We start from the raw sequence: 23,483 nt of genomic DNA, 5'->3' as shown, positions 1-23,483 counted from the left end.
ATGGACGACTGTGCTGATTCTTTCTACTGGTAGTGAAATGCGAGCTGATTTGGCACCTTTCACCTCTCTATGTACTTAAAACATGAATCAATGTGTTTTGAAGATTATTCATGTTTGTGATGACCCCCCTGTTCTGTTGGTGTTTGTGGGGAAGGATGTTGTGAGCCTGAATGATTGCCTACTGACTGAGGCTTTGGGTTGCTATTGCAATATTGTGCAGTAATGGTGTTTTCTGCAGATAATGGTCAACAACAATTCTTACAATAATTAGCTTTTTCACAAAAAGCTGTATTTTAAAGTTTGCAAGCCTACTGGTATTCTCAGAGGCACTGAAAGCCTACTGAAAGTATGAGTCAGTTATTAATACACAATTTCCATACAGTACACAGATTGTGGACCAGATATTTTCTATATGGACATAGAAAATGCAACATAAAAATAATAATTTCTCATTCTTTCATTTTAAATCTACATTTCATGCACTCTTGAGCTACTGGTGGTACCTTATATTTTCATTACAAGGAGTCAATCTGAGGTCTCTATGAAATATAAAGAGCTCTAAATAGCTATCTTGGGAGAAAAAATCTTTAAGGTATATGCCAGAAGAGCTCTGGTAACTGACATGAAAATTAATTCAGAAGTTTTTTGTACTCCAGAAGTGCTTGAGCCTCTTTGAAATGTTCAGAAATTTTAGCAAGTTAGGACTCTCCTAGCACACCAAGTTACTGGCAGAGGCAGCGCATTATAAGGAATAGTCATTGTGAGTGAAAATTGGATTCACAGTTTTCACACAGGAACTCTGGTTGCCAGTGTTGTGCTTGAACAAAACCACAGGATTCAGCTAATGACTCTTCGCTCAGGTTTCAGATACGTACAGAGATCTCTTCACAAACTATAAACCAAAAGGTACACAAGCTAGAATAAAATAAATCAATCACTATATATTAATTGCATTTCACTTAAACTTTCTCGAAGCACCTGGTCCTGCCTCTCTCAGAGACCTCATAGTGGATGTACTGGCCTTGGGTTTCGTCCCACATGGCAGTTCCTATATTATTCTTATTTTGAAGTCTTGTATGGTATAAAATTGTGTGCTTGTTTCTGTGCATAGGGGTGAGTTTCGTACAGAATCAATACAGATGAAATCTTTTCAGTTTGCCTCTGAATAACTAACAACCAGAAGAAAAACAAAAGCAGATTCTTGACTAATTGTTAGGGGTTGCATGCATCTGTACTCAGAATTCCATGTATCTCTGGGTGAGTGCAAAATGTCCTTTAAAAGGCAGTGTTGTTATTAGAAGAATGCAATTTAATTAATGTGCTAATAGTTTTCACTATTGAAAATAATTTATTTCAGAGATATTTCTCATAATGCCTAGCAGTAAATAATTGCTCTTCTGGGCCCTTTCTGTTAATCAATGATAAAATTATATGAATATGTACATTTTGAGAGAGGCCTTAAATGAAGCCATTCGTTCGAAAGGACTTTTTTTCAGCTTGGGTGTGCAAGACTATGAAGGAGTTTAGTACAAGTAATTATAAAAATATTGCTTGTGACTCTCAGTGTAACTAATGCCATTTTGGTTCGTTAAGAGGGTATTTCTCTTCAGTTTATGTCAGTAATGGAAGCCTGTAGAGCACCCGTTAACTTTGTCTATAAATTTTCATTTGCCGTATTTTTATTTAACTAGTCCTAAATTCATTGCCATTTTCCCTTCTTGTGTAGTAATAGCTACTAGTCAGCTATGCTAAATCCTGTGGATCACTTGGATGGTAGATCTCTCCAAGGTTTTTACTACTCTGGACTGACTTTCTTCAGTGTTATAGCACATATATCTGCTTTTTCCTAGCAGGAGGTTATCATCAGAAAGAATCCCTCACTTTGATCACACATTTTGTGCACGCTGGGTCAGATTCTGCACCCACACAGTTAAACACAACCTTAGTAATGGTGGATCAAGCCCTTCCTATGCAGATCTCGCCTTGGTAAAGGGAGTGGCTGCTGATGGAGAATAAAAGCTGTGTGTGCTACAGTCATTGAGAGACACTTAGAGAAGGGAAATCGAGCCTTCATTAGTGGATCAGGACTGTGGTCCCAGCCAACTGTCTATATTCAAGTCAAGATCCAAACCTCTGTCTCCCTTCAACTAGCTCTGCCACTAAGCATTCTCTTTGTCTTTATTACAGGAAAATAAGGGGGTTTTGTGATCTTTTGAAATTAAATACAAACCTTGGAACAATAGGTTCTAATGTGTGTGGAATATACAGCATCTCTGTGCTATGTCTGTAGACCTAGGAAAGTCTAATCATATAAGAGCCTCAAGGTAAATAATGAATTAAAATATTTTTAATACTCTTTGTGCAAAGCTTATATACTAAGTTGCCAGCACATATATATATATATGTATATGTATGTATATGCTCCAGTTTTGAAGCTACATTCAGACAGAGAAAGGTCTTGTTTTCAGACAATACAGATTTTGACAGATCTTCATACAAGCATAGGAGGCCATTTGCAAGGTCAAGCTCTCAGCAAACTGGGTAATTCTTTACTTCCACCATCCATCTTGCAAAATTTGATAATTTTGTTAATGCTTCAGCTGTTGGATATGAGTATGAAAGAACTCCTCCTTTCACGCTCTCTTTAACTTCGTAGCCTTAGTAGTTACAGAGGACATTTTCAAAGACTTATTCTAACTTCAGACTCTTGGGTATTTCTGAGAGTGTTTTGAAAGCAAGAATATCCAAGACTCAAAAGTAAGAACAAAGTCCTTTTTTTCTTCCTTAAATCTCATCATTTATGCAATATTATTATGATTTTTACAAGGAGAAGGAAGCCTGAAAAAAAATTAGTTTCATGCCTAATTATTCTAAATTTAAACAATTTTAAAGCAAGTATTTAAGTCAATTGCCTATTATGCCTTCATTCTTCATTCTACACTTTCTTGTCTTCATAAGGAAACACCAAATAAAACCTAAATTACCAGTCACCTGAAGTAGACTATGTGAGCATTTCAGATGAAACACCTCACCAGTTTGATTCTGTAGAGCTTCAAATTTACTTTTAAAAATTGGTCAGATATGTAAGGATAGGATAGTGTATGTAAAATATTTTTTTTTCTCAAATACCTCCAGACAGTAGTATGTCAGAAGTTACAGGAGTGGTGAACTACAAGCCTCATCTTGGAACAGTAGAGCTGGGACTATTGTGGCTTTGGCATTTTCTCAAAATTAATAACTGCATGAGATACTAACTTATTTCGTGTTTTACAGTATATTAAAAGCTGTCGTATGTCCAAAGGCTTAGTTTTAAGTAGTTTTTCCTGGAATATTTAAGGGAGATTTCATATATAAATATACCAGCAGTATTATTTTGTAGTTTGAACTGGTATCTTCAGGAAGTTATTTTTATTACTGTGTCTTTTATGTCTGAAGTTACTTGGTTAATTTTCCTAATATATAGCACAATGAACAGCTGGTCTACAATTGTCTTGTGATTTCTCAACAGTTTCATTTTTCTAACCCTCTCCAGGGATAGTTTTTACACAGTATTGACAACTTTGTTTTCTGATCTTGGAATGCAACTAAGCAAATAATCAGGAATTAAAATGTAGAAAGGATGAGGAGGAAAGGTTTGCTAAAAATGAGTTAAAGTATTTTCCAATCTTTTTACAACTTCCCTGCTGGAAACACCACCAGCTATGATAAATTAAAGAAGTTAAATTATAGAGTTTTGTGTACTGACTCTGTTCTGAGACAGTAATATGTTTTAATCTTTTGTATCCTATTATCTCATGATGGTTTTAAAATGAAGCAAAACAAAAAAACTTTTTAGCAAGCACATCTATTTCTTCCTGAATAGAAACTACACTGTAAGGAAATCACGTTCTAAGGAAGTTACTTATGTTACAAAATTAAACATAAGAGAGCTAGGAAATGGCAGATTTACAGATCTAAATCTGTTCCCCATGTATCAGTCTGAAGACTGAATGTGGCAGGGTCCTGCTAGAAAATTATGGTGCTTGAATGCATACTCCTAGATATAACTTCATCTCCTTGAGACTCAGTGATTGTAATGTTTTCTTCATGCTTTTAAGGGTAAACAGAACACAAAACTATTGCAAGGTGTTGTTCTTTTTGGTGGTGTCTCATGTAGTCAAGGAAAACATCATGTATTTGTCAGCCTGGGCTCACAGGATCTGTAGTGCAATTCCTGCTTTCCACTGCAGATGGGCATCAAAGTAATTTCCAAAATGCCACCATCTAATAGAAAAGACTTTGCTTGCATCGATAACAAGACCGGACGCATACAGCTTTGTGGTTTCTTTGGTCTATTGCTATTGAATAAGAAGCATAATCGTTTAAAAAAAGAAAAAAAAATTACAGCCAACATTTCATGAGTATCTAATGGTGTACTTCTTAGGGAAGAGTGGGGAGTGCAGAATGGAAGAGGTAAAAAATGTGCCAGGAAGTATATGACACCAAGGATTAAGGGCATATACGGAGTATATGCTTGGCTTCGTAATTCTTCATCACTGAGGTTTTTTGTTTGTTTTTAAATTCCTCAGTCCTATTTCTAAATTGTTCTGTACGCCTTTCTTTCTCAGCTGTTTGCAGGCTGTTCATGGACTATTAGTATGTATGTATTTACGTATAGACTTCTAGTACATACGTAACAGGCATTATCCAGAGGAAGAAGAATAACTTAAGAAAGAACATATATGGGGAAAGGATGAAGGGTGCCTTGGAGCACCCCTTCATGTTGCAGGACACAGTTTCCTAGAACAGGATTAGTTTGGGGGCTTTCAGGTTTTCTCCACAAACTGATGTTTCCTCATGTCTATCTGGGTTGTCTTGCTTTCAAGCCAATTCCTCAATTGAGACTTCAAATATCTATGATAGAGAGATGCAAGTATGCTAGATTGGGCCCATTGAATGTACAGATGCCAGACTTATTGGAAGTGACACTGTAAAATTTATATGTACACATTGCAATCTGAAGGATAATATTATGCAAATATTCCTAACCATGACACATTAAAAGGTAGTTACATTTTATACACATCCATTAATATTTTCCCTTGAATATCAAGTACTTCTTCCCACCTGCCATCTCTTCCATGTTTTCACTTGCTATGATGGTTAGGTGTCATAAAGCTGTCATAACGCTGTGACTAGGCTTTTTGGTTAGTGGAGCCTTGCATAATCTGCATTTATATTGTGCTCAACATTTTTTAAACAGATTACACATTTCAAGCTGTACTAAAAAGATATATTTTTAATAAGTATTCTTCCTTTGGGGCAGATTCTGAATTGCTTTTGCTTTTTCTAGCATACAGCATTACTAAGTTTTGCCCCTAAGCAGTATATTAAAAAAAGGCTTAATTGCTCATACTGAGTCCTGCTTACACTCCCACTTCAGACCTACATTTATGCATATGATGGTATCACTCACTTTAGAAAAGAGGTGGTGATTCTAGGTGCTCACGCTTTGATGGTGGTGATACTTAGCTCACAAGTCATCTAAGCCACCATTTTAGTAGCACTGTTAAACAAGAATGGTAGATTTCTTCCTCCTTGGAATTTTACCACCTAGTTAGTTCATACTCCCATAAGCACTTGCAGTGCATTTATAAAAATTTAGCTCTGCTGTTTCAAATTGAAAAAAAGTAGCCACAGTAATTAAAAAAAAAAAGTGTCAAGCATAGTTAGGCCATACCCTTCTATACCCCCAGCCCTGCCTGTCTCACACAAATACTGTACTTTCTGTTCATCTCTGTGAACATTTTCAGTTTCTGGATTTAAATGCCAGAATTCCACACTTGACAACTAAGCGAGCAGATGAATTGCCAGTCTATAAACAGTCACAGCTCTTGTTGAATCTTGGTAACATTTGAAAGTCAATAATTTGTTTTTTCTGATCATGGCTGTCCATTAATGCCATTGTACCTATGCCCTTAAGTACTATGATTTCTTTTCACCCACTTAAAAAAGTAATTGAAAAAAACCCCTTTTTTTAAGAAAGCCTTTGGCAGGTTTGTTTCTTCTTGGTTAGATGGTGCAGAGGCTTGGTGATGTCTTTAGAGGGAAGCAGCTACATATTTTGGTTTTGAGTCTTACTGAAGATATGGAAACACGTTCCTATTATCTATTACCTGCCTTGCCATTTTGGTGAGCAGCAACAGGAAAGCCATGATCTCCATGAGCATCTCTTAGCTGCAAAGTGTAGGAGAGCCACATGAGGAGTCATATGTTTAACATGCTTCACCAAACAGTTCCCTCTTCTCCTGCTATCCTTCACAAGGCCTGAGCACCAGTTGCAAATTTTACCAGTGAAGGTACTTGTTCATACAAGTAGTCTCATTACTTTCATAAGTATAAATTAAGAGTTTGTTTTATTGTGAAGTACTATGTATTATTCTTCATGTTCTATTCACATGTACAGAAACAATCACTCTAGGTTACAATTAATGTGCATTCATTTAGACAAATCATATAAAAACAATTCTAGTTTAAGAAGTTTAAAAAGTTTAAAATTGACAAAAGGTATTGAATTAGGGAATCTACTGGCAGTGACAGTCAGAAGTGTTTCTTGGAGACTTAATAAATCAAGCAGTAAGCTTGGCTATAAGCCTGTATGTATAATGCATGTAGTTGTAATGGCAACGTTATGAAAATATCATTAGCAACATTACAGTTAGGCATGTTAACATCTGCAGTTTAAATAGGATTAATATCTTCTTACTCACTTGAAATGATTGAATTTTATCTCTAAAATGAACAAGATTTATTTTACAAAGCATTGCATTTTCTAATGTTTCTCCATCCAAATTTGTTGCAAATGTCCTGCTCATGATCCTGCTCCTTCTTCTAGAAAAAAAAAAAAAAAAACCTCACAAGCTACACTGGGAAAAGCACAGTTCTGAATAAAGGCAAATAAAATTATTATTTTACAAGAAATTATACAATACTTGTATAAGATTATTTCATTTATGTAAAAAATGTAGTAAAATTATACATGTAGGATATAGATAAAAGATTATTACTCATAATAAAATTTTATCATCTGATATCTTGATTCAGCAAAATGAAAATTTTTTTTTATTATACATCTGCTGAGGTTTCCATGTTTGTACTCCAGTTAGGAAATAGGACTCTTTAGGCACTGATACCAGAAGTTAAAAATTTCTAGAAATCTTGACAATTAAGTACATTTGACATTTTGAAGAGAGAACAGCAAAAAAGAGTAAGAAACTATTTAGATTAGATTGTATTCCAACAGGAAAAAGTAAACTGAATTAAGAAGGAGCAAGTGAATGGGTCTAATCCAAGTAAAATATTTTAGTGATGAGAAATTATGAAATACGATGTGGATTATATTTTTTTTCTACACACAGCATTTTATCAGTAACAAGGAGATTAATTAAACCTTACAATGAACTAAACATTAGGTATCTGTGTGGTTAAGTATTTGAAAGACAATTAAATATTCCTAGAAGTTGTACATTATCAGTATAATAGACCTGATTATACAGAGTAAAAGAATTCATGTCAACCATGCTGTCATTTAAATAGTACATCATAGATGTACCCCTGGGAAATAAGTTCCCTCAAAGCATAGAAATCCAAATTAGTAGAGAAGATAAAAAATGAACAATGGAAATACTTTATTCCATATAGGTTATTATAATGTTCTTATCATCATAATATCTGATTACTTACTGGTGGTGCATTAAACTATGGTATTAGCATCGGTTGCTTAGTGCTCTGCTATTACATGATGATTCCTGTAGAGCTGGGGAAAGGTGGAGTAGGGAACGTGTGAAAACTTGCTTAAATGTTAACAAATTCTGCATGTGAAAATGTTAAATAAAAGAGGAAGAAAGAACCTTAATGATGAAAATTATATCCAATTAGGTGAAAGAGAACATATTTACATGTCTTGGCTAACATAGCAGACTTTTGGAAGTTAGGGCTAGTAAGGGTTGCCATTTGATTCATGAAGGTTGATACCTATTTCCAGAGTAGTTCAGAAATGTCTGACAGACTGCTAAAATGTGTAACAACCTATAAAAAAGACCAGAATTTCTGAATATTGGATTTTAATCAATCCAGTCTTAAACTTAGAAAGGAACAAAGTTTCCAAAATATAGCATCTTCATAGCTCTTCCTTGACATTATTCCCAGGGCAGAAGGTGTTTTTACCTCCCTTTGGTAAATCTTGCTGTGTCTGACAAGGGTTGCTGGTACCTGGGCAACCTGTGACCTTGTGTTCTAACTAAGCAATGCTGGGGAAATACCTAGAAAACCTACATTCAGAATATACTCAAAGTGAGTATTAAAAGGAGAATAGGCAAATGCCATTAAGCTAAAAAGTAAAACTGTGTTCAGCACACAGGAAAAGCAAGAAGTTGAAAATATATAAACTGTCAGGGACTGAGGCGACTCTAAAAATAATGAAACACAAACTAGAAAACTATGGAGTAAAATAATATCAAAGAACAATTGAAGAGACTCTTTCTATCAAATATAAAAGGAATAGTATGATATTTCAAAATCTTCTGCAATTCTGAGGTATTTTTGTGTCAGTTTCTGCAGGAAGGTCCAATAAAATTCTGTTTTTAAAGTAGTTGTTTAAATGAACAAAAATTTCTTAATGAAATCTTTATATATATATATATATATATATGTAGTTACAATATCTGTGCACAGTATATGCTAAAGAAATACCCAACTAACGAAATGGATAATTCTTCCTTGATATCAGCCTTTAAAATTTCTTGATCATTTAATTTTAGTCTATGTCTAACTACTTACAAATCTGTTATCTTCAAAAATGGGGCTGAAGCATATTTAGAACAGCATCTCTTTGCACTGCTTTTATTTTGTGTCACAGGTTATTTTGTAAATGTTGCAACTGCCTTTCTGATAGCTATTACACAGTTCTGAGTTATGTCAAATAACGAATGGATGTTTCGCTTAGCACCTTTTTCTTTAACTGGAAAGAGTACAGCATTTGAAATCCCAGTGTTCATCCTACTAAACACTTTAATTCGGAAAACAATGCAAGGCTTGAATTTGGACCCAAATATACAAAAAATTGTGCTGGATTTTTACTTAAATCAGTTTATGCTGAATAATCTTGTTTTCACAAATCCTGGAAAGGCAAAGCTACGTATTTTTCTAGTTTCAATTGACATTATTTACTGCTTTGTAGTACATGAGATATTTAGGGGTTCAAATAAGCAATTTGGAACTTTTAGTGGGAAAATACAGATAATCCAGCTTGACTTAGACTATAGCTGAACAAGGTGTTCACAGCTGGACACATTATCAACAGGCCGATGCCTCAGTTGTTAAGCATCATATGTGAATAGTATCTCTAGAAGCTCACAGTACAACATTAACCTGAAACTTGTATGGTTACTGCCTAAACATTTTCACAAATTTTATGATTTACATTGCACAACTTGACATCAGGAGCAGAATCTGCTTTCTTGAAGAACAGAACTTTTAATGTGCAGCAACCTATCAATTATGCTTCCTCTCCAGAAGTGAGTATTCTGTCAGTAGTGATTTCTTACAATACTGTGGGGGCAATGCCACAGGCAGAGGAAAAAGGGATTAATTATGAGCTAAATAACTCTGATTTTTTTATAACACCCACAGATCCATACTAGTCTCATCTGTATCCTCTGCTCCAGAACCTAATTCCAAGGAAGGCTTCATGAGACAGAGAAAGGGTGTGAGAGAGATGAAGGCTTTACTGTCATGTGTTGTACTCAATAAAGTAATATAGGAATTTTACTGCCAAGCAATATTTTCATAAGGGTTCTTTGACTACCTATGTGTCTGTGTGTACATACACACTATAGTATCTGCAGAGTAGCTCAGGATGGGCAATACGCCTGTAAAATAGAAGTTGCTGTTGGTAAGTAACTCCCTAATATCAGAAGTAAATAGAGGGCTTGGTCACATCACACTGAATCAAAAAGTACTGTCTTTTTGGGAAGAGTTGCCAAAATAAATAAATTCAATAATTTATTATAAATTAGTTTGACATGTAATTTTTCTTCCACAGTAACAAATGTTTCAGGACAAAACTCACAAGAGGAGGTTTGAATGAAATAGTGCTGTGGTAGAAAGTCTTCTTTGGCAAAAATACTGTTTCCTACAATAAATTTGGTTTGCAGATACTTAGTCATTAGGATTTACATTATGACTGACAATGTATATACAAATACTATATTCATTTTCTTTTTCATTATTAGGCACTTCTAGTATGTTGCCACATCTTTTGAGAGCAAAGCAATACCTATGCTTATTTATTAGATTGTTGGATCATCCCAGGCTCTTCATTAGATATAGAGACCAGATGGAAGTGGATAAATGGCAAGGAAGTTCAGGGAAACACGTAGGCACTATTCATGGCAAAAGCAACATTTTGTCAGGTAGATAAGGAGGTAATTTATTAGGAGATCCCCCACATATATATAGGAGAAGCCACATGGCTATTTATTTAAAACTGCTACAAGTTGTCAGTAGGTACCAGCGTAAGATAACAATCTGAGGTGGATGATGACATATTGGTGGATGTTTTGGTTCATCTTAAAGTTGTATGTTATTGTTTAGATAATCTGAAGAGACCTCAATAAAGTATAGAAATTTTACTGCACTACTTTTTTGTTTATATAATTAGAACCAGCATCTGCTATAGTTGGTTTTATTTTCAAGACCCTTATACTCGAAAAAGTTCTGCATACTTGATTAAATTGTTATGGATGATTCCCCTAATTTCAATGAGGAGGCTAGTTGTAGTAAAGTTGAATACAAGTGTAAGAGTTTGCATGATAAAGGCCCAGAGACATTATACAGATCCATTCCTCTCCCAGAGCACGAAAATAAAAGGTTCATCATTGGACATACTGGATGAAGGACATGGTTGCTGCAAGCTTTGTGCACAACTTTGCTTTCTATCAAGTATATATTGTTCAAATTCATATAGGAAACTGGCATTCCTTGTGAAAGTATATTTCTCTTAAATTCCCAACCCCATGGCTGTTGTTAATCCTCTGAGGACAGAACTAGATTCTGTTTGCAGAAATGAACTGCTTTTTAACTACGGGGACTGTTTTCTACATGTTACATTCTGCTTTTCTCCTCCTTGATAAAAGCTATCCAGAAATGCATTCCAGAAATCTGTTGCTTGGTTTCATGCTCTGCAAGCACTGGTTACCATAGTGTTTTAGAAAAATACCTTTTCAGGAAGCAGATACATAATCAAATATAGTCCACTGAAGTTGTGCTGAATGCACCATCTGTTAACAAACTGAAAGTAACATATTTGTAGATTAAATGATTAGTAACCTTTAATTTCCTGTTACAGTCAGAGAAATATAAAAAAGAGGGCATGAGAATATCTTCAGAAGCATCCCTTTACATACCCTGAACCAGCCTACCCTTTGAATGTAACTCATTATGAATGTGTTGTGACAGTGTTATAAACTGACTCTCTTCAACAACCAAGTCTTTCTGGAAAGCAAAGCACAGTTCCCTCCACCTGGACTGTACACATTTCTGTAGATACTCTGCCTCTGAGCCACTGGAACAATTAATGCCTCCTAGTTATTAAGCCATGATATGCCCAGTACTGATCAAAAAGCATTGTATTCATATTGGATCACTCTTGTTTGAAGGTTGCTTTATATGTTGTTGTTGTAATTAAAAAAAAAAAAAGCAAGCAAGTTCTTGCCTTTGATCCCAAAGAACTAGGCATTATACAAAATTGAAGTAAAATGTCTTTAATGTCGTTAAGTCCATAAAGCCTATGTAAACATTTGCTAGTAGTTCAGAAGTCCAGGAAGATATTGAAACAGGACTGAAGTACTCTTGTCACAATTTGAAATAAGTAATAAAGGTCTTCTGCTTATTACTAGGAAAGATGAAAACACCTTCTAGGTACCTGACCCTTGTTACTCCTTTGTGCACTTCAGGCATTCAGTATGGAAAATTTCAAACCAATAACTAACAGACTGTGCTATCTGCTTTTGTTTAATGGTTCAGCATGTTTCAAGTTCTTTGATAACAATTTTGTGCTTATTTATAAATTGTCACCCATCATCCAAGTCTGCGGCTTTGGCTATCAAGTGTGAACTATAACCGTTTCATAAGCTCAAGTTGTTTTCAGCTACACTATGGTAATATTGACTGTGGTGTGGCTCCTGTCTCCCCATTGAGAGAAAACAATCTGATGTTAACATGAAATTGACAGTGTTATATATTCACTAGTGCAGCAGATAGATATATGTATTATCATGAAATTCAATGAGCTGTGAAGTCACAAATTATATGAATTCATATATTGTTATTAAATCTGTGCATTGCTGAATTCATTTATTGAATATGTACACATAATGCTTGGTATTTATTTTCTATGTAGTTATTCAGGATTTTCTGGTAAAATATTCTTAACTGACCTGCCAAATCAAAACTTTGGGGCAATAATCCTTTCTTTTTAAGACAATTTTAATTGCAAATATTTTCTCCAGTACAGAACTTAATTCTGATAAAGATGAGTAATGACCAATTAACCAAGGATCTGGTAGCTAAGATACTCAACCAGTTGCATAAAAACTTGTCTCAGTGCTGAGCTGAGTGCCCTGTGCTAGTAAGCTGTGAAAAGTCTCATGGAAGGAAGTCTGGTTGTACACAGGAATATGGCCAAGATGTGTAGGACAAAAAATAAAGAAATGTCTTTATGTAACTGCACAATGTGAATTTCAGATAGTGTGGAACTGTAATTTAATAAAGATTTTGAGTTGTGTGTGCTATAAATCTTCTGAAAAACAAGCTAATATAATTAGTAGCTCTGTACTGAGAACGTGACTTTTATTCTTGAGAGATGTTACTTTCAAACTGCACAATATCTCTTCTGTGATGATGCCAACCAGCCATAGTGTGACTTTTTGGTTTGTTTTTTGGTTTTTTTAATTTTATTTATTTATTTTCAGAAAATGCTGATTCATTGAAAAGAAAGGTGCTTGCATTAGCACCGTTTCCTTTTGGAAAAAAAAATATTGGAAAAGTGCATTGTGAAAAGCCTGCCTAGACATTTTCAACAATCAAAGTTCATTTTTTGTATTTTAAATAACTTTTCAGGTCTGTAACCTATATTTAATGCATAAATAGTTCCCCTCCCCACAATTCAATAACCTGTAAATTATACATGTATAGTGGAAGCAGGAGTTAAAATCCAGTGTCCTCTCTCCTCTGCCTTTGATCACTCATAGCGTGCTCAATCTTCCGAGAAGGCTCTATGCCTTTGATCTCCTCTGCCTCCATCCCTATGTTGTTCAGTTTATCTGAGGATGTTGATTATTTTGAAGTGTAGGTATTACTTTTATTATGCCAATGCAAATTAAAAAAAAATTGAAAGAGTAGCCATTTGTATTAAAAATATTGAAGAAGTCAAAATCTACAATTATTATTTAAAACAATTTAGTGTACAAAGTGTTAATTGCTCCAATATAAAAGTACTTTAAAATCTAGATTTGAAGGTTTGTGCTGTTTGGAGTCAGATTATTTTGCGAACTTAAAAATTCACATAGGGCTGTTGAAAAGTGGGATACAGAAAAACTTTTCTATCCAGTTTTAATCATTTTTACTTCAAAACTAATTGATCCTTTAGTCTGCTGAATCAAAAACACACCTTATGTTGGGCTATAATGCATTTGTTCTTTCTTTTCAACTTAGAGTTATGACCTGACAAGGGGTTTTTTTTTGGCTAACAGAACTCAACCTGCTAAGTATGTAACCCAGCAAAGTGCATGCACAGGCCCCATATTTTTGTAATTAATTACCAAACTGTGTGGGGTGTGTTTGGATATGTGTACTTACACCTGCCTGCGAAACATTCTGTCCAGATTTGTAGGAAGATAAGGGCCTAAAGATGTATGTAACTTCCTTCCTGAAATAATTAAGGATGTTTTACAAATACTTATTATCTCTCTTTGCCCATGAGCAGTGAACTGTGCCATATTGAGGTGTGAGGTTTTAGTCAGTTATAGCAATAGGGGGATAGGTGACACATAGCACGTGTTCTACTGAAGGCTACTTTTGACTCAAACCAGCTAAGCAAAATGCTTCTCTTAAATAACATTTCATAAGATTTTAAGATCTGAGCAGCCAGGATTCATACAGGGTCATATGGGAAAGGTATGCAGTAAAAACATAAAAAGTGTTTATCAATGATTGAGAAATCAATGGTACAAAAATTGCCCTTGCGGCATCCTTTTTATTCCCGGTTTACATTTAGGTCAAGAATGAGTTCTAGGAAAAATAAGTGGCCCTGGAGGACCCTTGCTACACAACCTGCTGGGCAGCAAGGGTCCTCCAGGGCCACTTATTTTTCCTGGGCAGTAGGGAACAGGAAGCCATCTGCGCTTTCCACCGAGTTATGTCTGTGCAATCCCAGACCCATGAAGGGTTTTTCATTCTGAAGCCTGGGAGAGGATTGGTGTTGCGAAGGTGCTCCATATATGTAGGTGTGCAACTCAGCTAAGCATTGCAGCAGTTTTTGAGGGGGAGCATTGGAATGGGACTTACACTGGGGCAGGTCTAGGCACTAAGCATGCTGCTAAGTCAGGAATTAATGAAGCAGTTTCTGGCTTCAATTCTGACTATACTTGTCCTTGTCTTGAAGAGATGTTAAGGAAAGAACTCAACATTGCTTTATTTATCACAAGTAGAAGGCATGTAAGGAGTTATTTTTGCTAGCTAACTCCCTGTGTTTACTGTCCTCCTGCTCTAGTGACCAGGAACTAGATCAAGGTATCCTCAGCTTTTAGTTTTCAAAGATAGTGTTCAAGTTGGTGCAAACTGTGTAGGTGGTATTTAGAAATGATCTAACTCAAAGTAGTATTTATGATTCAGTGCAGTGTACTTAACATTAGGCAGTGTCAGGTATCCTATGCTTTATACAGTAATGATAAATTGTTTATGAAAACAGTTAATCTTTGGTACCTTTGGCTCTAGAAATGGAAAAAACATTTAACTGCCATACTACTTTGCCGTTTCAAAGAATGATGTGCTAAAAGTTTTTAATTTGGGGGGGGGGGAGAAGCTAGATGCTTCAGATTTTTTCATCTGATGAATGGTGGTGATAATGCTCAGTTGTATTTGCACTTAGACTTGCAAGAGACAAATTAAGTAAAGAGAATGTAAGAGGTGGTTTTCTATGTCTAAGACTTAGTGTATGTGAGGAGATTGACTGTTGCATCTCTTGCTCTGAACTTATTTAGTGCTTCTAGAGTGACAGGTGTGAAATAAATGAGGGTTGAAATGAGTATGTTGAAGGAAATGTGTATGTCAAGGCTCTTCCCATCATCAGGTTTGGTTTGATATTTTATAACACCACAGCATTTATACCTGTCTGAGGTAGTTTCCTTGTTTGTGGAGAAAGCGTCATATCTATCTGAATGATCACCCGTAAAAGCCTAATGTTTTTTTAAGAAATGGGGAATAGCAGTAGAGCCTGGCTTTTGCTTGGGCTTCATAATGGTCTCCTCCCAGAGCCAGCCCTCCTCTGGCACTGCAGCCATGCTGCTTATTCTACCACAACTGTGCTTGCCTGTGAAGAACAGAAGGGCAGCTCCCATTTTCAGTGGGCAATGTCTTTATACTGTGGAACAGTTATGGAAAAGTCTCATCTGAATTTTCAGTAGCTGTTTCAGTTCACTGTATTTGCACCCATTGCTTTTTATGAATATCTGCAGTTTTATGGGTATAGTTGATCTTAAAACACCTGTGAAGAAGGCTTTTCTTGTGTGAACAAGAGTACTGGATGTGAATTGCTCAGGTTTTGTTGCTATTTATTTTGAAAGATATTTTTTCTCAAGTAGCAAAGCGGAAAGAAGGTTGTGAAGTTCAGGTACCCAGCCATAGAGCTAACGTGGCCAGAAGTTAAATAGGTTGCAGGTAACACAGTGAAAAGTTTACAGAAGAAGAAATCTAAAGAAAGATTTTTCATAAAAATTTCAGAAAGGGGAAAACTACAGTTAAATGACGTCTCTGGCTTTTAACATGAAGCATCTTGCTTAAGTCTCCTAATTTGGTGTTGTTAACCTTAAGGCAGAAAAAAAGAGAAGGCACAGTGCCATTTGAAGGTAAAATGAAAGTGTCGTGCAGATGATAACTTTTCATTTGCATTATTTTACAAATATTTTTTGTCACCTCTATATACTAGGGCCTTTAAGAATGCATCTGCAGAGCAAGACCATTTTATTGTGAAGTGTTACATGATGCAATACCGTACATTAAAGTTATCCAGAAATGTGTGATATATCTAGCCCTTGCATGTCCTCTTCACTTTGTTTCAAATTTCAACTTTTAGCAAATAGTGGCATACTTGCTAGTTTTGGTTTTGATTTCAAGAACAACCGTGTGAAAGAACAGAGATTCCCTTCCTGCCCCCTCCCTCTCCCTTCACTCTGAGAGCACTGCTGTGTTTCTTCCCTGTTCTCTCTCAGCTTTTCTCTGTCTTGTGCGAATTGCCATTGCCCAGGGAAGGCTCTGATCCTTCCTTTCCAGTCAGCTTGCAAACTGGACGTTAAGCTAAGAAGGTTAGGGTGCCAGCTGTCCTGTGGGAGCTGAGTACAGACACGGAAACCATATGCAGCTACGAGCAGAAACCCTCAGCCCAGCCCAGGTTTCCTGTTCTCTTTGCCTTCCCCTTCCTGCTTCCCAGGTGGAGGAAGGATCGGTGCCTTCTCCTTCTGTGGAGAGGTCCATCCTGTGCAGCCTCTCTCCACCCAGCCTCCCTGCCTCCTCCAGCTGCAGATGAACAGGGCCAGGCGCTCCCACAAATATGTCTTTTATGGTTTCCTTTTGTGTTGCCCTTGTACTAGTTCATAGGCCAAACACTCTGAGATTCATCTACATCTCTAATTGTTGCTGGGCACATATGCAAGTGATTTTTTTAACAGCTTTCTAACATCCTTCTTGAATATTGGTGAAGTGAATACTCATTATTAAGGGCTAGCCACATGTTGAAGTGTTTTTTTCACACATGGAAAATAAAAATGACTGTGTAAGATTCTGTGGCTGTCACCCCTCAAAAGCTGCTGCTCAGATTTACCCAGCTCAGACTGCCTATTATTGGTAATTAGTGGCAAACACCCTTCTGAGATCTGAAAGTCAGGCTGTTCCCTTGTCCTTTTCACATACCATCACTGCTAATAATAGTAGTAAATTTGAGGAGGATATGAATTCATTGTTGTTTAGTTGGAGATTTCTACTAAATTCTAATGAAACCATTTTTTTTAACTGTAGTCCAAAATGCACCTGGGTTTGTAGGTTGCACCCTTGTGGGTGGTTCCTTTGAAGACATTGATGTGTTGCGGCCTAAACATTTTTATGGTCAATGATAAAACCTAAGGTGGAATGAACCCAACTTGAGTCTCACTTGCCCTGTTAGGAAATAAATAAATAAATAAGTCTGTTTTGATCTGTTGATTTAAATTAATAATAAAACTACTAAAATGATAAAACCAGAATATCTGTTTCTACAGAATTGTTGATTAAATACATTGGAATTTATGAGTTTTATCAACCTAGATAAATGAATTTAATTTTAAATAATCTCAAAGAGATTATTTAATCTCAAAGATATTTATAGGAGAATCCACCCATGTGTCATTTTTATGGCTGAGGCATAATGACATGCAGGGTTTGCTCGTGGTCCCTGGAAGTCGGTGCAGTCCCTGTGGTCCCAGCCACAGGACTACTGTGGCAAATAGCCAGAGTGACAAGCGCCATTTCCACTCGTCGGTAGCACCTAGGGAGCCATCTTTAGTTCACAGGCCAAAGAAAAGAATCTCTAGATTCAAAACCATGCACATGGAATTTTGCTCAAAGACTATTTGAGAGGTCTTATGCCGTGTCACAGCATCAAAGGGCTTTCCTCTGACTGCTGGCTCTTGCAAAGCTCCAAATCTGGAAAAGAGAGGAACTGGTTTACTGGGGCTTTAGCAAGTTTCTCTTCTGCCAGACAGCTCCTGCCAGCTGACCGGAGCAGTGCTGGTCCCAGGGGTGCCGGCTGGCAGGCAGAGCAGGGCCGCATCCACCCCCTGGTGCTGCACCCAGAACACCCTCACAGCCCCTTGCCGCTGTGAGGCTGCTCGTTCTGCTCCACTAGGCCCTGCTGCCATCACACTTCGTCATCCAGAGAGGCTGCCCCAGCGTTTTCCTCCTCCCAGCCGTGCCTGCCTGCCCCAAAACCTGGGTGCAGGCCCGCAGGCTGTGCCAGGAGCAAAGCAGGGGCTGCCCCATACCGCTGGCCTGCTGCCTGCAGCACCCCAGTGCCGGCCGGGGTGCAGCTGGCCCCCGCAGCCCTGCGGCTGTGGGCAGCCCCGGGACCTCCCTCAGAGGGCTGCGCCACCATCGTAACCCTCTTCCTCCACTTCAAAGCCCCTGTTCTCACACTTCCTTCCTTCGGTAATGAACCTTCAATTTCCTCCAGGTAAATAAAGTGAAACTGGAAAGAACTGTAAAACAAAACATAAAAGTTGCCGAACTGGAGAGTTACTGCCCACAGTGTCCCTGGGAATGGTTTTTCCTGTCCTCCCGCTGCGGTTTCTAGCCTGTTGTTTGCCCTTCCTTACCAGTTTTTAGCTGTAAGCTCTTTAGCATACAAGCTCCTCTTCATGGGAGCATTTGTAGAGATGCTAATAGGTAGAGAGGCTCCTCCCATGGCTCCGTTTTTATTAATGGGAGGATCAGAGAAATTACCACATTTTTAACCATCTCTTTTGCAGTAGCTATTCAGCTTCATTGTGTAGAAACAGTGAGTGGATTTTTGTTCATCTGTTCACAACCCGGAGCTCTGAGATAAATGCTTCTGTGCAAGGTTTTTAGGTGCTGCGAGAGCGTGTGTGTGTGTTGCTTAGTAGGTTACGTGGTACTTTCATTTGGAAGTGGCATTTTACGTGACATTTTAGTACAATAGGTGGGCAAAATTGAAATTTCAGGTCTGTAGCAGAAGAGTTATGTCTATTAGTCTATTTAGTGATTTGCACCTTTTATAAATTCTACCTGATTGCATCTCTTTCCATAAAAGCTGGATTAAATGCGGTTTGAAGAAAGGAGGGTGCTGACTGGTCTCATATGTGCCAGTCTGCAAACTTGCAGACCAGCTGTCCTACTCACTAGTGAAGATAAGAGGGCTTAGATGAAGGGGTTTGTGCTGCTGGAAACACAACCAGCTTTCTCAGGAGACTGCTTTGAGGAAAGACTGCAGCAATATTGCATCCCCACTGTTACTAGTGGGTGTTGCCACACACATGTATAGTTTGTGCTAGATAAAATCAGGAGGTAATAAAGACAGGTAAAAAGAAGAGATGAGAGATCTGCTGGGTATCTGCTGAGTACTTTTTTTTTTTTTTTCTTTTTTCTTAGGGAGCAAAAATGTCCAGGGGATGCCACAGTAACTCAGGGAAAAGCTGCTTTAAATCAGAAAATTTGTGTTATACCAAGTGCTTTATTTTGGGAACCATTTCAGTACGTTATGAAGGAAAGTTGCAGACTAGGCATGTTTACTAGACCTTTAATTGCTACATTTAAGAGAAAGGCGCCTTTTTTTTCTTTTTTTTTTTTTTGTCCCCTCCCCCCCTCCCCTTTTTAACGACAAGAAGCCAGAGTTTGCTGTGCAAATGAAGCAGGCTTTGCAAGAATCAGATTCACTTTGGACGACTCTTCACATTCCTAGTCATCATTACATTAGGCAGCACAATTCCATCTCTGGTTGATGGGCAGAAAAAGTGGGCACCCTGCCAGGTAGACGTTTCCATGGCTCCCAACCCCCAAAGGTGATGCGTTTTTCAGCTAATTCAATGAAGAGTGGGCTGAACTTTGGGTATAAACTAGACAATAGCTGCCTTCGCAGTATCAGCAGAATGGTTTATGGGAATGCACTCCACATTTGGCAGAGCATCATGTGACCTTACGGCTGAGATTTTGTGATGGTGCCAACGGAGACTTGGAAAGCAGTGCCCGTTCTGACTTTTTTCCTCTTTTCTTACATGGCTCAGAAAATGGTGGATCTTAATACTTGACTTTAGCCAGACTCAGCAAGCGACTGAGCTTTGAAGCACAACTTTGCCTTTATTCTGGCTTTTTTGGCACACCACCAGGAGGCTGTCCCTTTCACGCCTGATAAATTCTGCTTCTTATCTCCTAATAGAAAAAAGAAAGAAAGAAAATATAAGCAGAATATTTATACTTCATAACTGCATTTTAAAACTACTTGGTTTTGGGGTGTTTTTTTTGGTTTTGTTTTTTTTTTTTCCTGATCTGTAGTTTAGAACAGCCCTCCTGAGTGTCTGAAGGATAAAAGTTGTTTTTAATTTTTCTGGTTCAGTTTTTTGCGGGTTTTTTTTTTTCTTCCTCCTGTTTAATGAACAGGCGTTTGAACTGGGCAAACGGGGCGACAGCATTGAACATGAGATCATTGCAGCATAGTGTAGCAAACTGGCACCCTGCCTTTTCACCCCTTTGCTTCGGCAGATTTGTGCAATCCCCATTTATAAAACCGGCACAGGGGTGAGGTGAATTTTCTGGTCTCTCCCCACCTCTAGTCCTGTGCAGGCAGTTGCGGCAAGGATTGGTGCAGCTTTTGCGCAGTGCTTTGTGCCTGGAATTCCGAGAAGAGCACAAGAGAGAGAAGACAGGCATCCTGGTGTTCTTCCGAGAAAGAACAGGAGCCCTAAGAAGAAGAAACAAATCTGAGTTTGTCCTACATACAAGAGTACAGAAAAAAAAAAGTGACTCTCCTGCTTCCAAAAAAAAAAAAAAATCTGGCATGTTTCACTACAGAGACATCAGGATGTGTTAGAGCTTCTTAAAACAGTGTAACAAAATGAGCCTAGGAGATTGATTCTTTTAGTTAAAAAAAAAAAAAAAAAAAAAAAAAAAAGAAAGAAGGAAGGAATTTTTTGTCTGGTTTTTTTCACTGTTGCTCATATAGCAGTATTTGGCACGGGGTGAAAACGTACCTTTCATATCAGGTATAGCTTCTTTTCCTTTTTTTCCTCTTTTCCTTTTTTTAAGCCGTTTTAAACGTGTTATTTTGAAACTGAGTCCTTGTGTATTAATTTTAACATAGTCAGCTGTTCACACTTTTTAAAACTAACTTTTTGGGGGGGTGTTTAATCTAATACTGCTAAAAATAGAAAGTAAACAAAAAATCGAGGGTCGATAGAAAGACGTGGTTAGGCACATTTTGTCTTAGCTAAGCACTAGAGTTGTGCAAATACCTTAATGTTACATATACTCAGTCAAAGCTTTGGTTATCTCTAAGAAAGTTGTGGGTATTTAGATCTGGTTGCTAAGGAAAGTAAATTTTTTTTTTTTTTAATAGTGTGACTCATGCTTTCAGTTTCTAAAGAGGGGAATTAAAAAAAAAACCACCCGTGTTAAACTTTAGGAAAGCATTGCTTTTGTTGCCAGTATATTAAAGTTATTATTGAGTTAATTCATATATGAGTTTCTTACAATTTGTATCTAAATCCATTACAAAGAAGTCAGTGTAATAAGCACTGGAATAAAAGGCACATTATTGAGACATTCATGAAGTAAGCCTGGTTTGCAGCTAGTAACAGTGACTATTTTAAGATGTTTGGTAAAGCAGCACTTGTCCAGGAATAGCTGAAAACAGTATTTAAAGATATCCATTCAGAATGTTTGTGATAAGTGCAAGCAGAGTTAAAGTAAGTTTTGAGCATGTGACGCTGTAGTAGAGCCTTTTCCTTAAAGCGTTTGTCTGTCTGTTGTAACATATTACTAGGCAATTAAAAGAGTGTGTAACAAAATTCATTCTGAGTGACAGATTTTGGAAAGCTCAGCCATTATGTATTTTTCATTTTTTTAAAGTATATTTTCCTAGTCTTTTTAATTTATGTTAAAAATACAGATGTCCTCAGCTAGAAATTACTTCAAAAATTACAGTGCTTTTTCATTAGAAACTCTGATAGTTTGTTCAAAATGTTTATGATAGGGGTTTGCTAATAAAAACCTTTATAAATATATTATGATTTTACAAAATAGAATTATTTTAATGTGTGCTTCACTTTTTATACATTACTACTTAGACAGTAACTTCTAAGATTGTATGCTAATATTGCTACCTTATATTTTTGTTGTTCTGCAATGAATTCTGGGAAACTGCTGAACGGAGACCTTATGTATACGACACATATACCTCCATTCACCCATTTCGGACCAGAAAGTGTTTCTTAGATTTATGATGATTCTGCCCTCCCCAATAGTTTTGTTAGAATAATTATGTATGTCATTAGTACCTAAGTCTGTTGACAAACCAAGGCTTACATTAGCTAAAAAGAACTTTTAAAATTTCTATATCTGATCATAGTAACCACATCTTTTTCTTTTTCCATAAAGTTTTGCAAACATTTCTTGATTTAAGCCATTTAATTTATCCCAGTATTTTTATGAAATTCTGTAGCAAATAACCTCATTGTATGCACTATTTGATAAAAACTATTTATTTTCCTTAAGCATGCTTCTTCCCTTCTGGAATTCCTAATAAAAATAAAATATTTGTGGGGTGAAAAAACCCTAGGAAACACTAAATGAAATAGTCCCTTTGCCAAAGTGTGCATACTCACAGCATGTCTTCCCATGGCCCTGAGAGGGGCGTCAGCAGTGTGTCGGTTTTATATCTTAAAACCATAATTACTAATTCTGTGTATGCTTCATTCTGTTCTGAAAATGTTTTACATAAAACAGATATTTCACAATCTTTCTCTCATTATTTTTTTTTGGTTTAGTGAAAGAAAAAAATTAAGATGAAAAAGGAAACCGAAGAAGTTAATTATACCAGATTTCAGCGAAGGTAATACAGTGATCTTAAAAATCTTTTTGTTAAAAAATTAAGTTGATGGTAAAAACATGAAACAAGTTGGCTTTAATAGAATTCCTTTCCTTAAAATAGCCTACAAATGTAATTTCACAAATAGGTATTAAACTTTAGTTCTGATTACTTTCTGTTGGGAATATTGCAGTTTGTGTAGTCTGTTTACTGTATGTTTTCATTAAGCTTTAGAATGAATTGAAAGACCAATACATAATTTGTTCTTTTTTTATGCCTAGTAAATATGTAACACATATCTATTTACTAGTGTATATATATATTACTAGTATATTTATAGTACATATATATGTTTATTAGTATACAACCATGATGCAGTGACCAATTATTTTTGAAATGTGGAATATCTCTTCTACTTATAAAAAAAAAGAAAAACAAGAAAATTGGAGAAGCAATTTTATAGCACATAGGACAATCATTCAGTAAATTATATATGCAAGCTGCATACTTATTTCTGATACTAGGATTACTATTCTAGTTTCAGTGCTTGTCTTACATTTTCCATCTCCTCGGTGTCAGCAGAAAGCAATTATAAAATATT

General features: G+C 36.6%; 1 long non-coding RNA gene across 2 annotated transcripts in view; it reads left to right on the top strand.

The window, feature by feature from the left end:
- Positions 1 to 23,483, top strand: part of LOC121083028 — a 331,847-nt gene that overhangs the window by 269,525 nt on the left and 38,839 nt on the right. For both annotated transcript variants that reach the window (XR_005826220.1, XR_005826221.1), the window contains one exon: positions 22,842 to 22,906. This is a non-coding gene — a long non-coding RNA (uncharacterized LOC121083028). The remainder of the gene's footprint in view (positions 1 to 22,841; positions 22,907 to 23,483) is intronic.

The sequence above is a fragment of the Falco naumanni genome, chromosome 2 (genome assembly GCF_017639655.2).
Source record: "Falco naumanni isolate bFalNau1 chromosome 2, bFalNau1.pat, whole genome shotgun sequence".
Taxonomy (NCBI): Eukaryota; Metazoa; Chordata; class Aves; order Falconiformes; family Falconidae; genus Falco; species Falco naumanni.
Note: the sequence above shows the minus strand (reverse complement) of the source record. Positions and strands in the feature narration are given on the sequence as shown.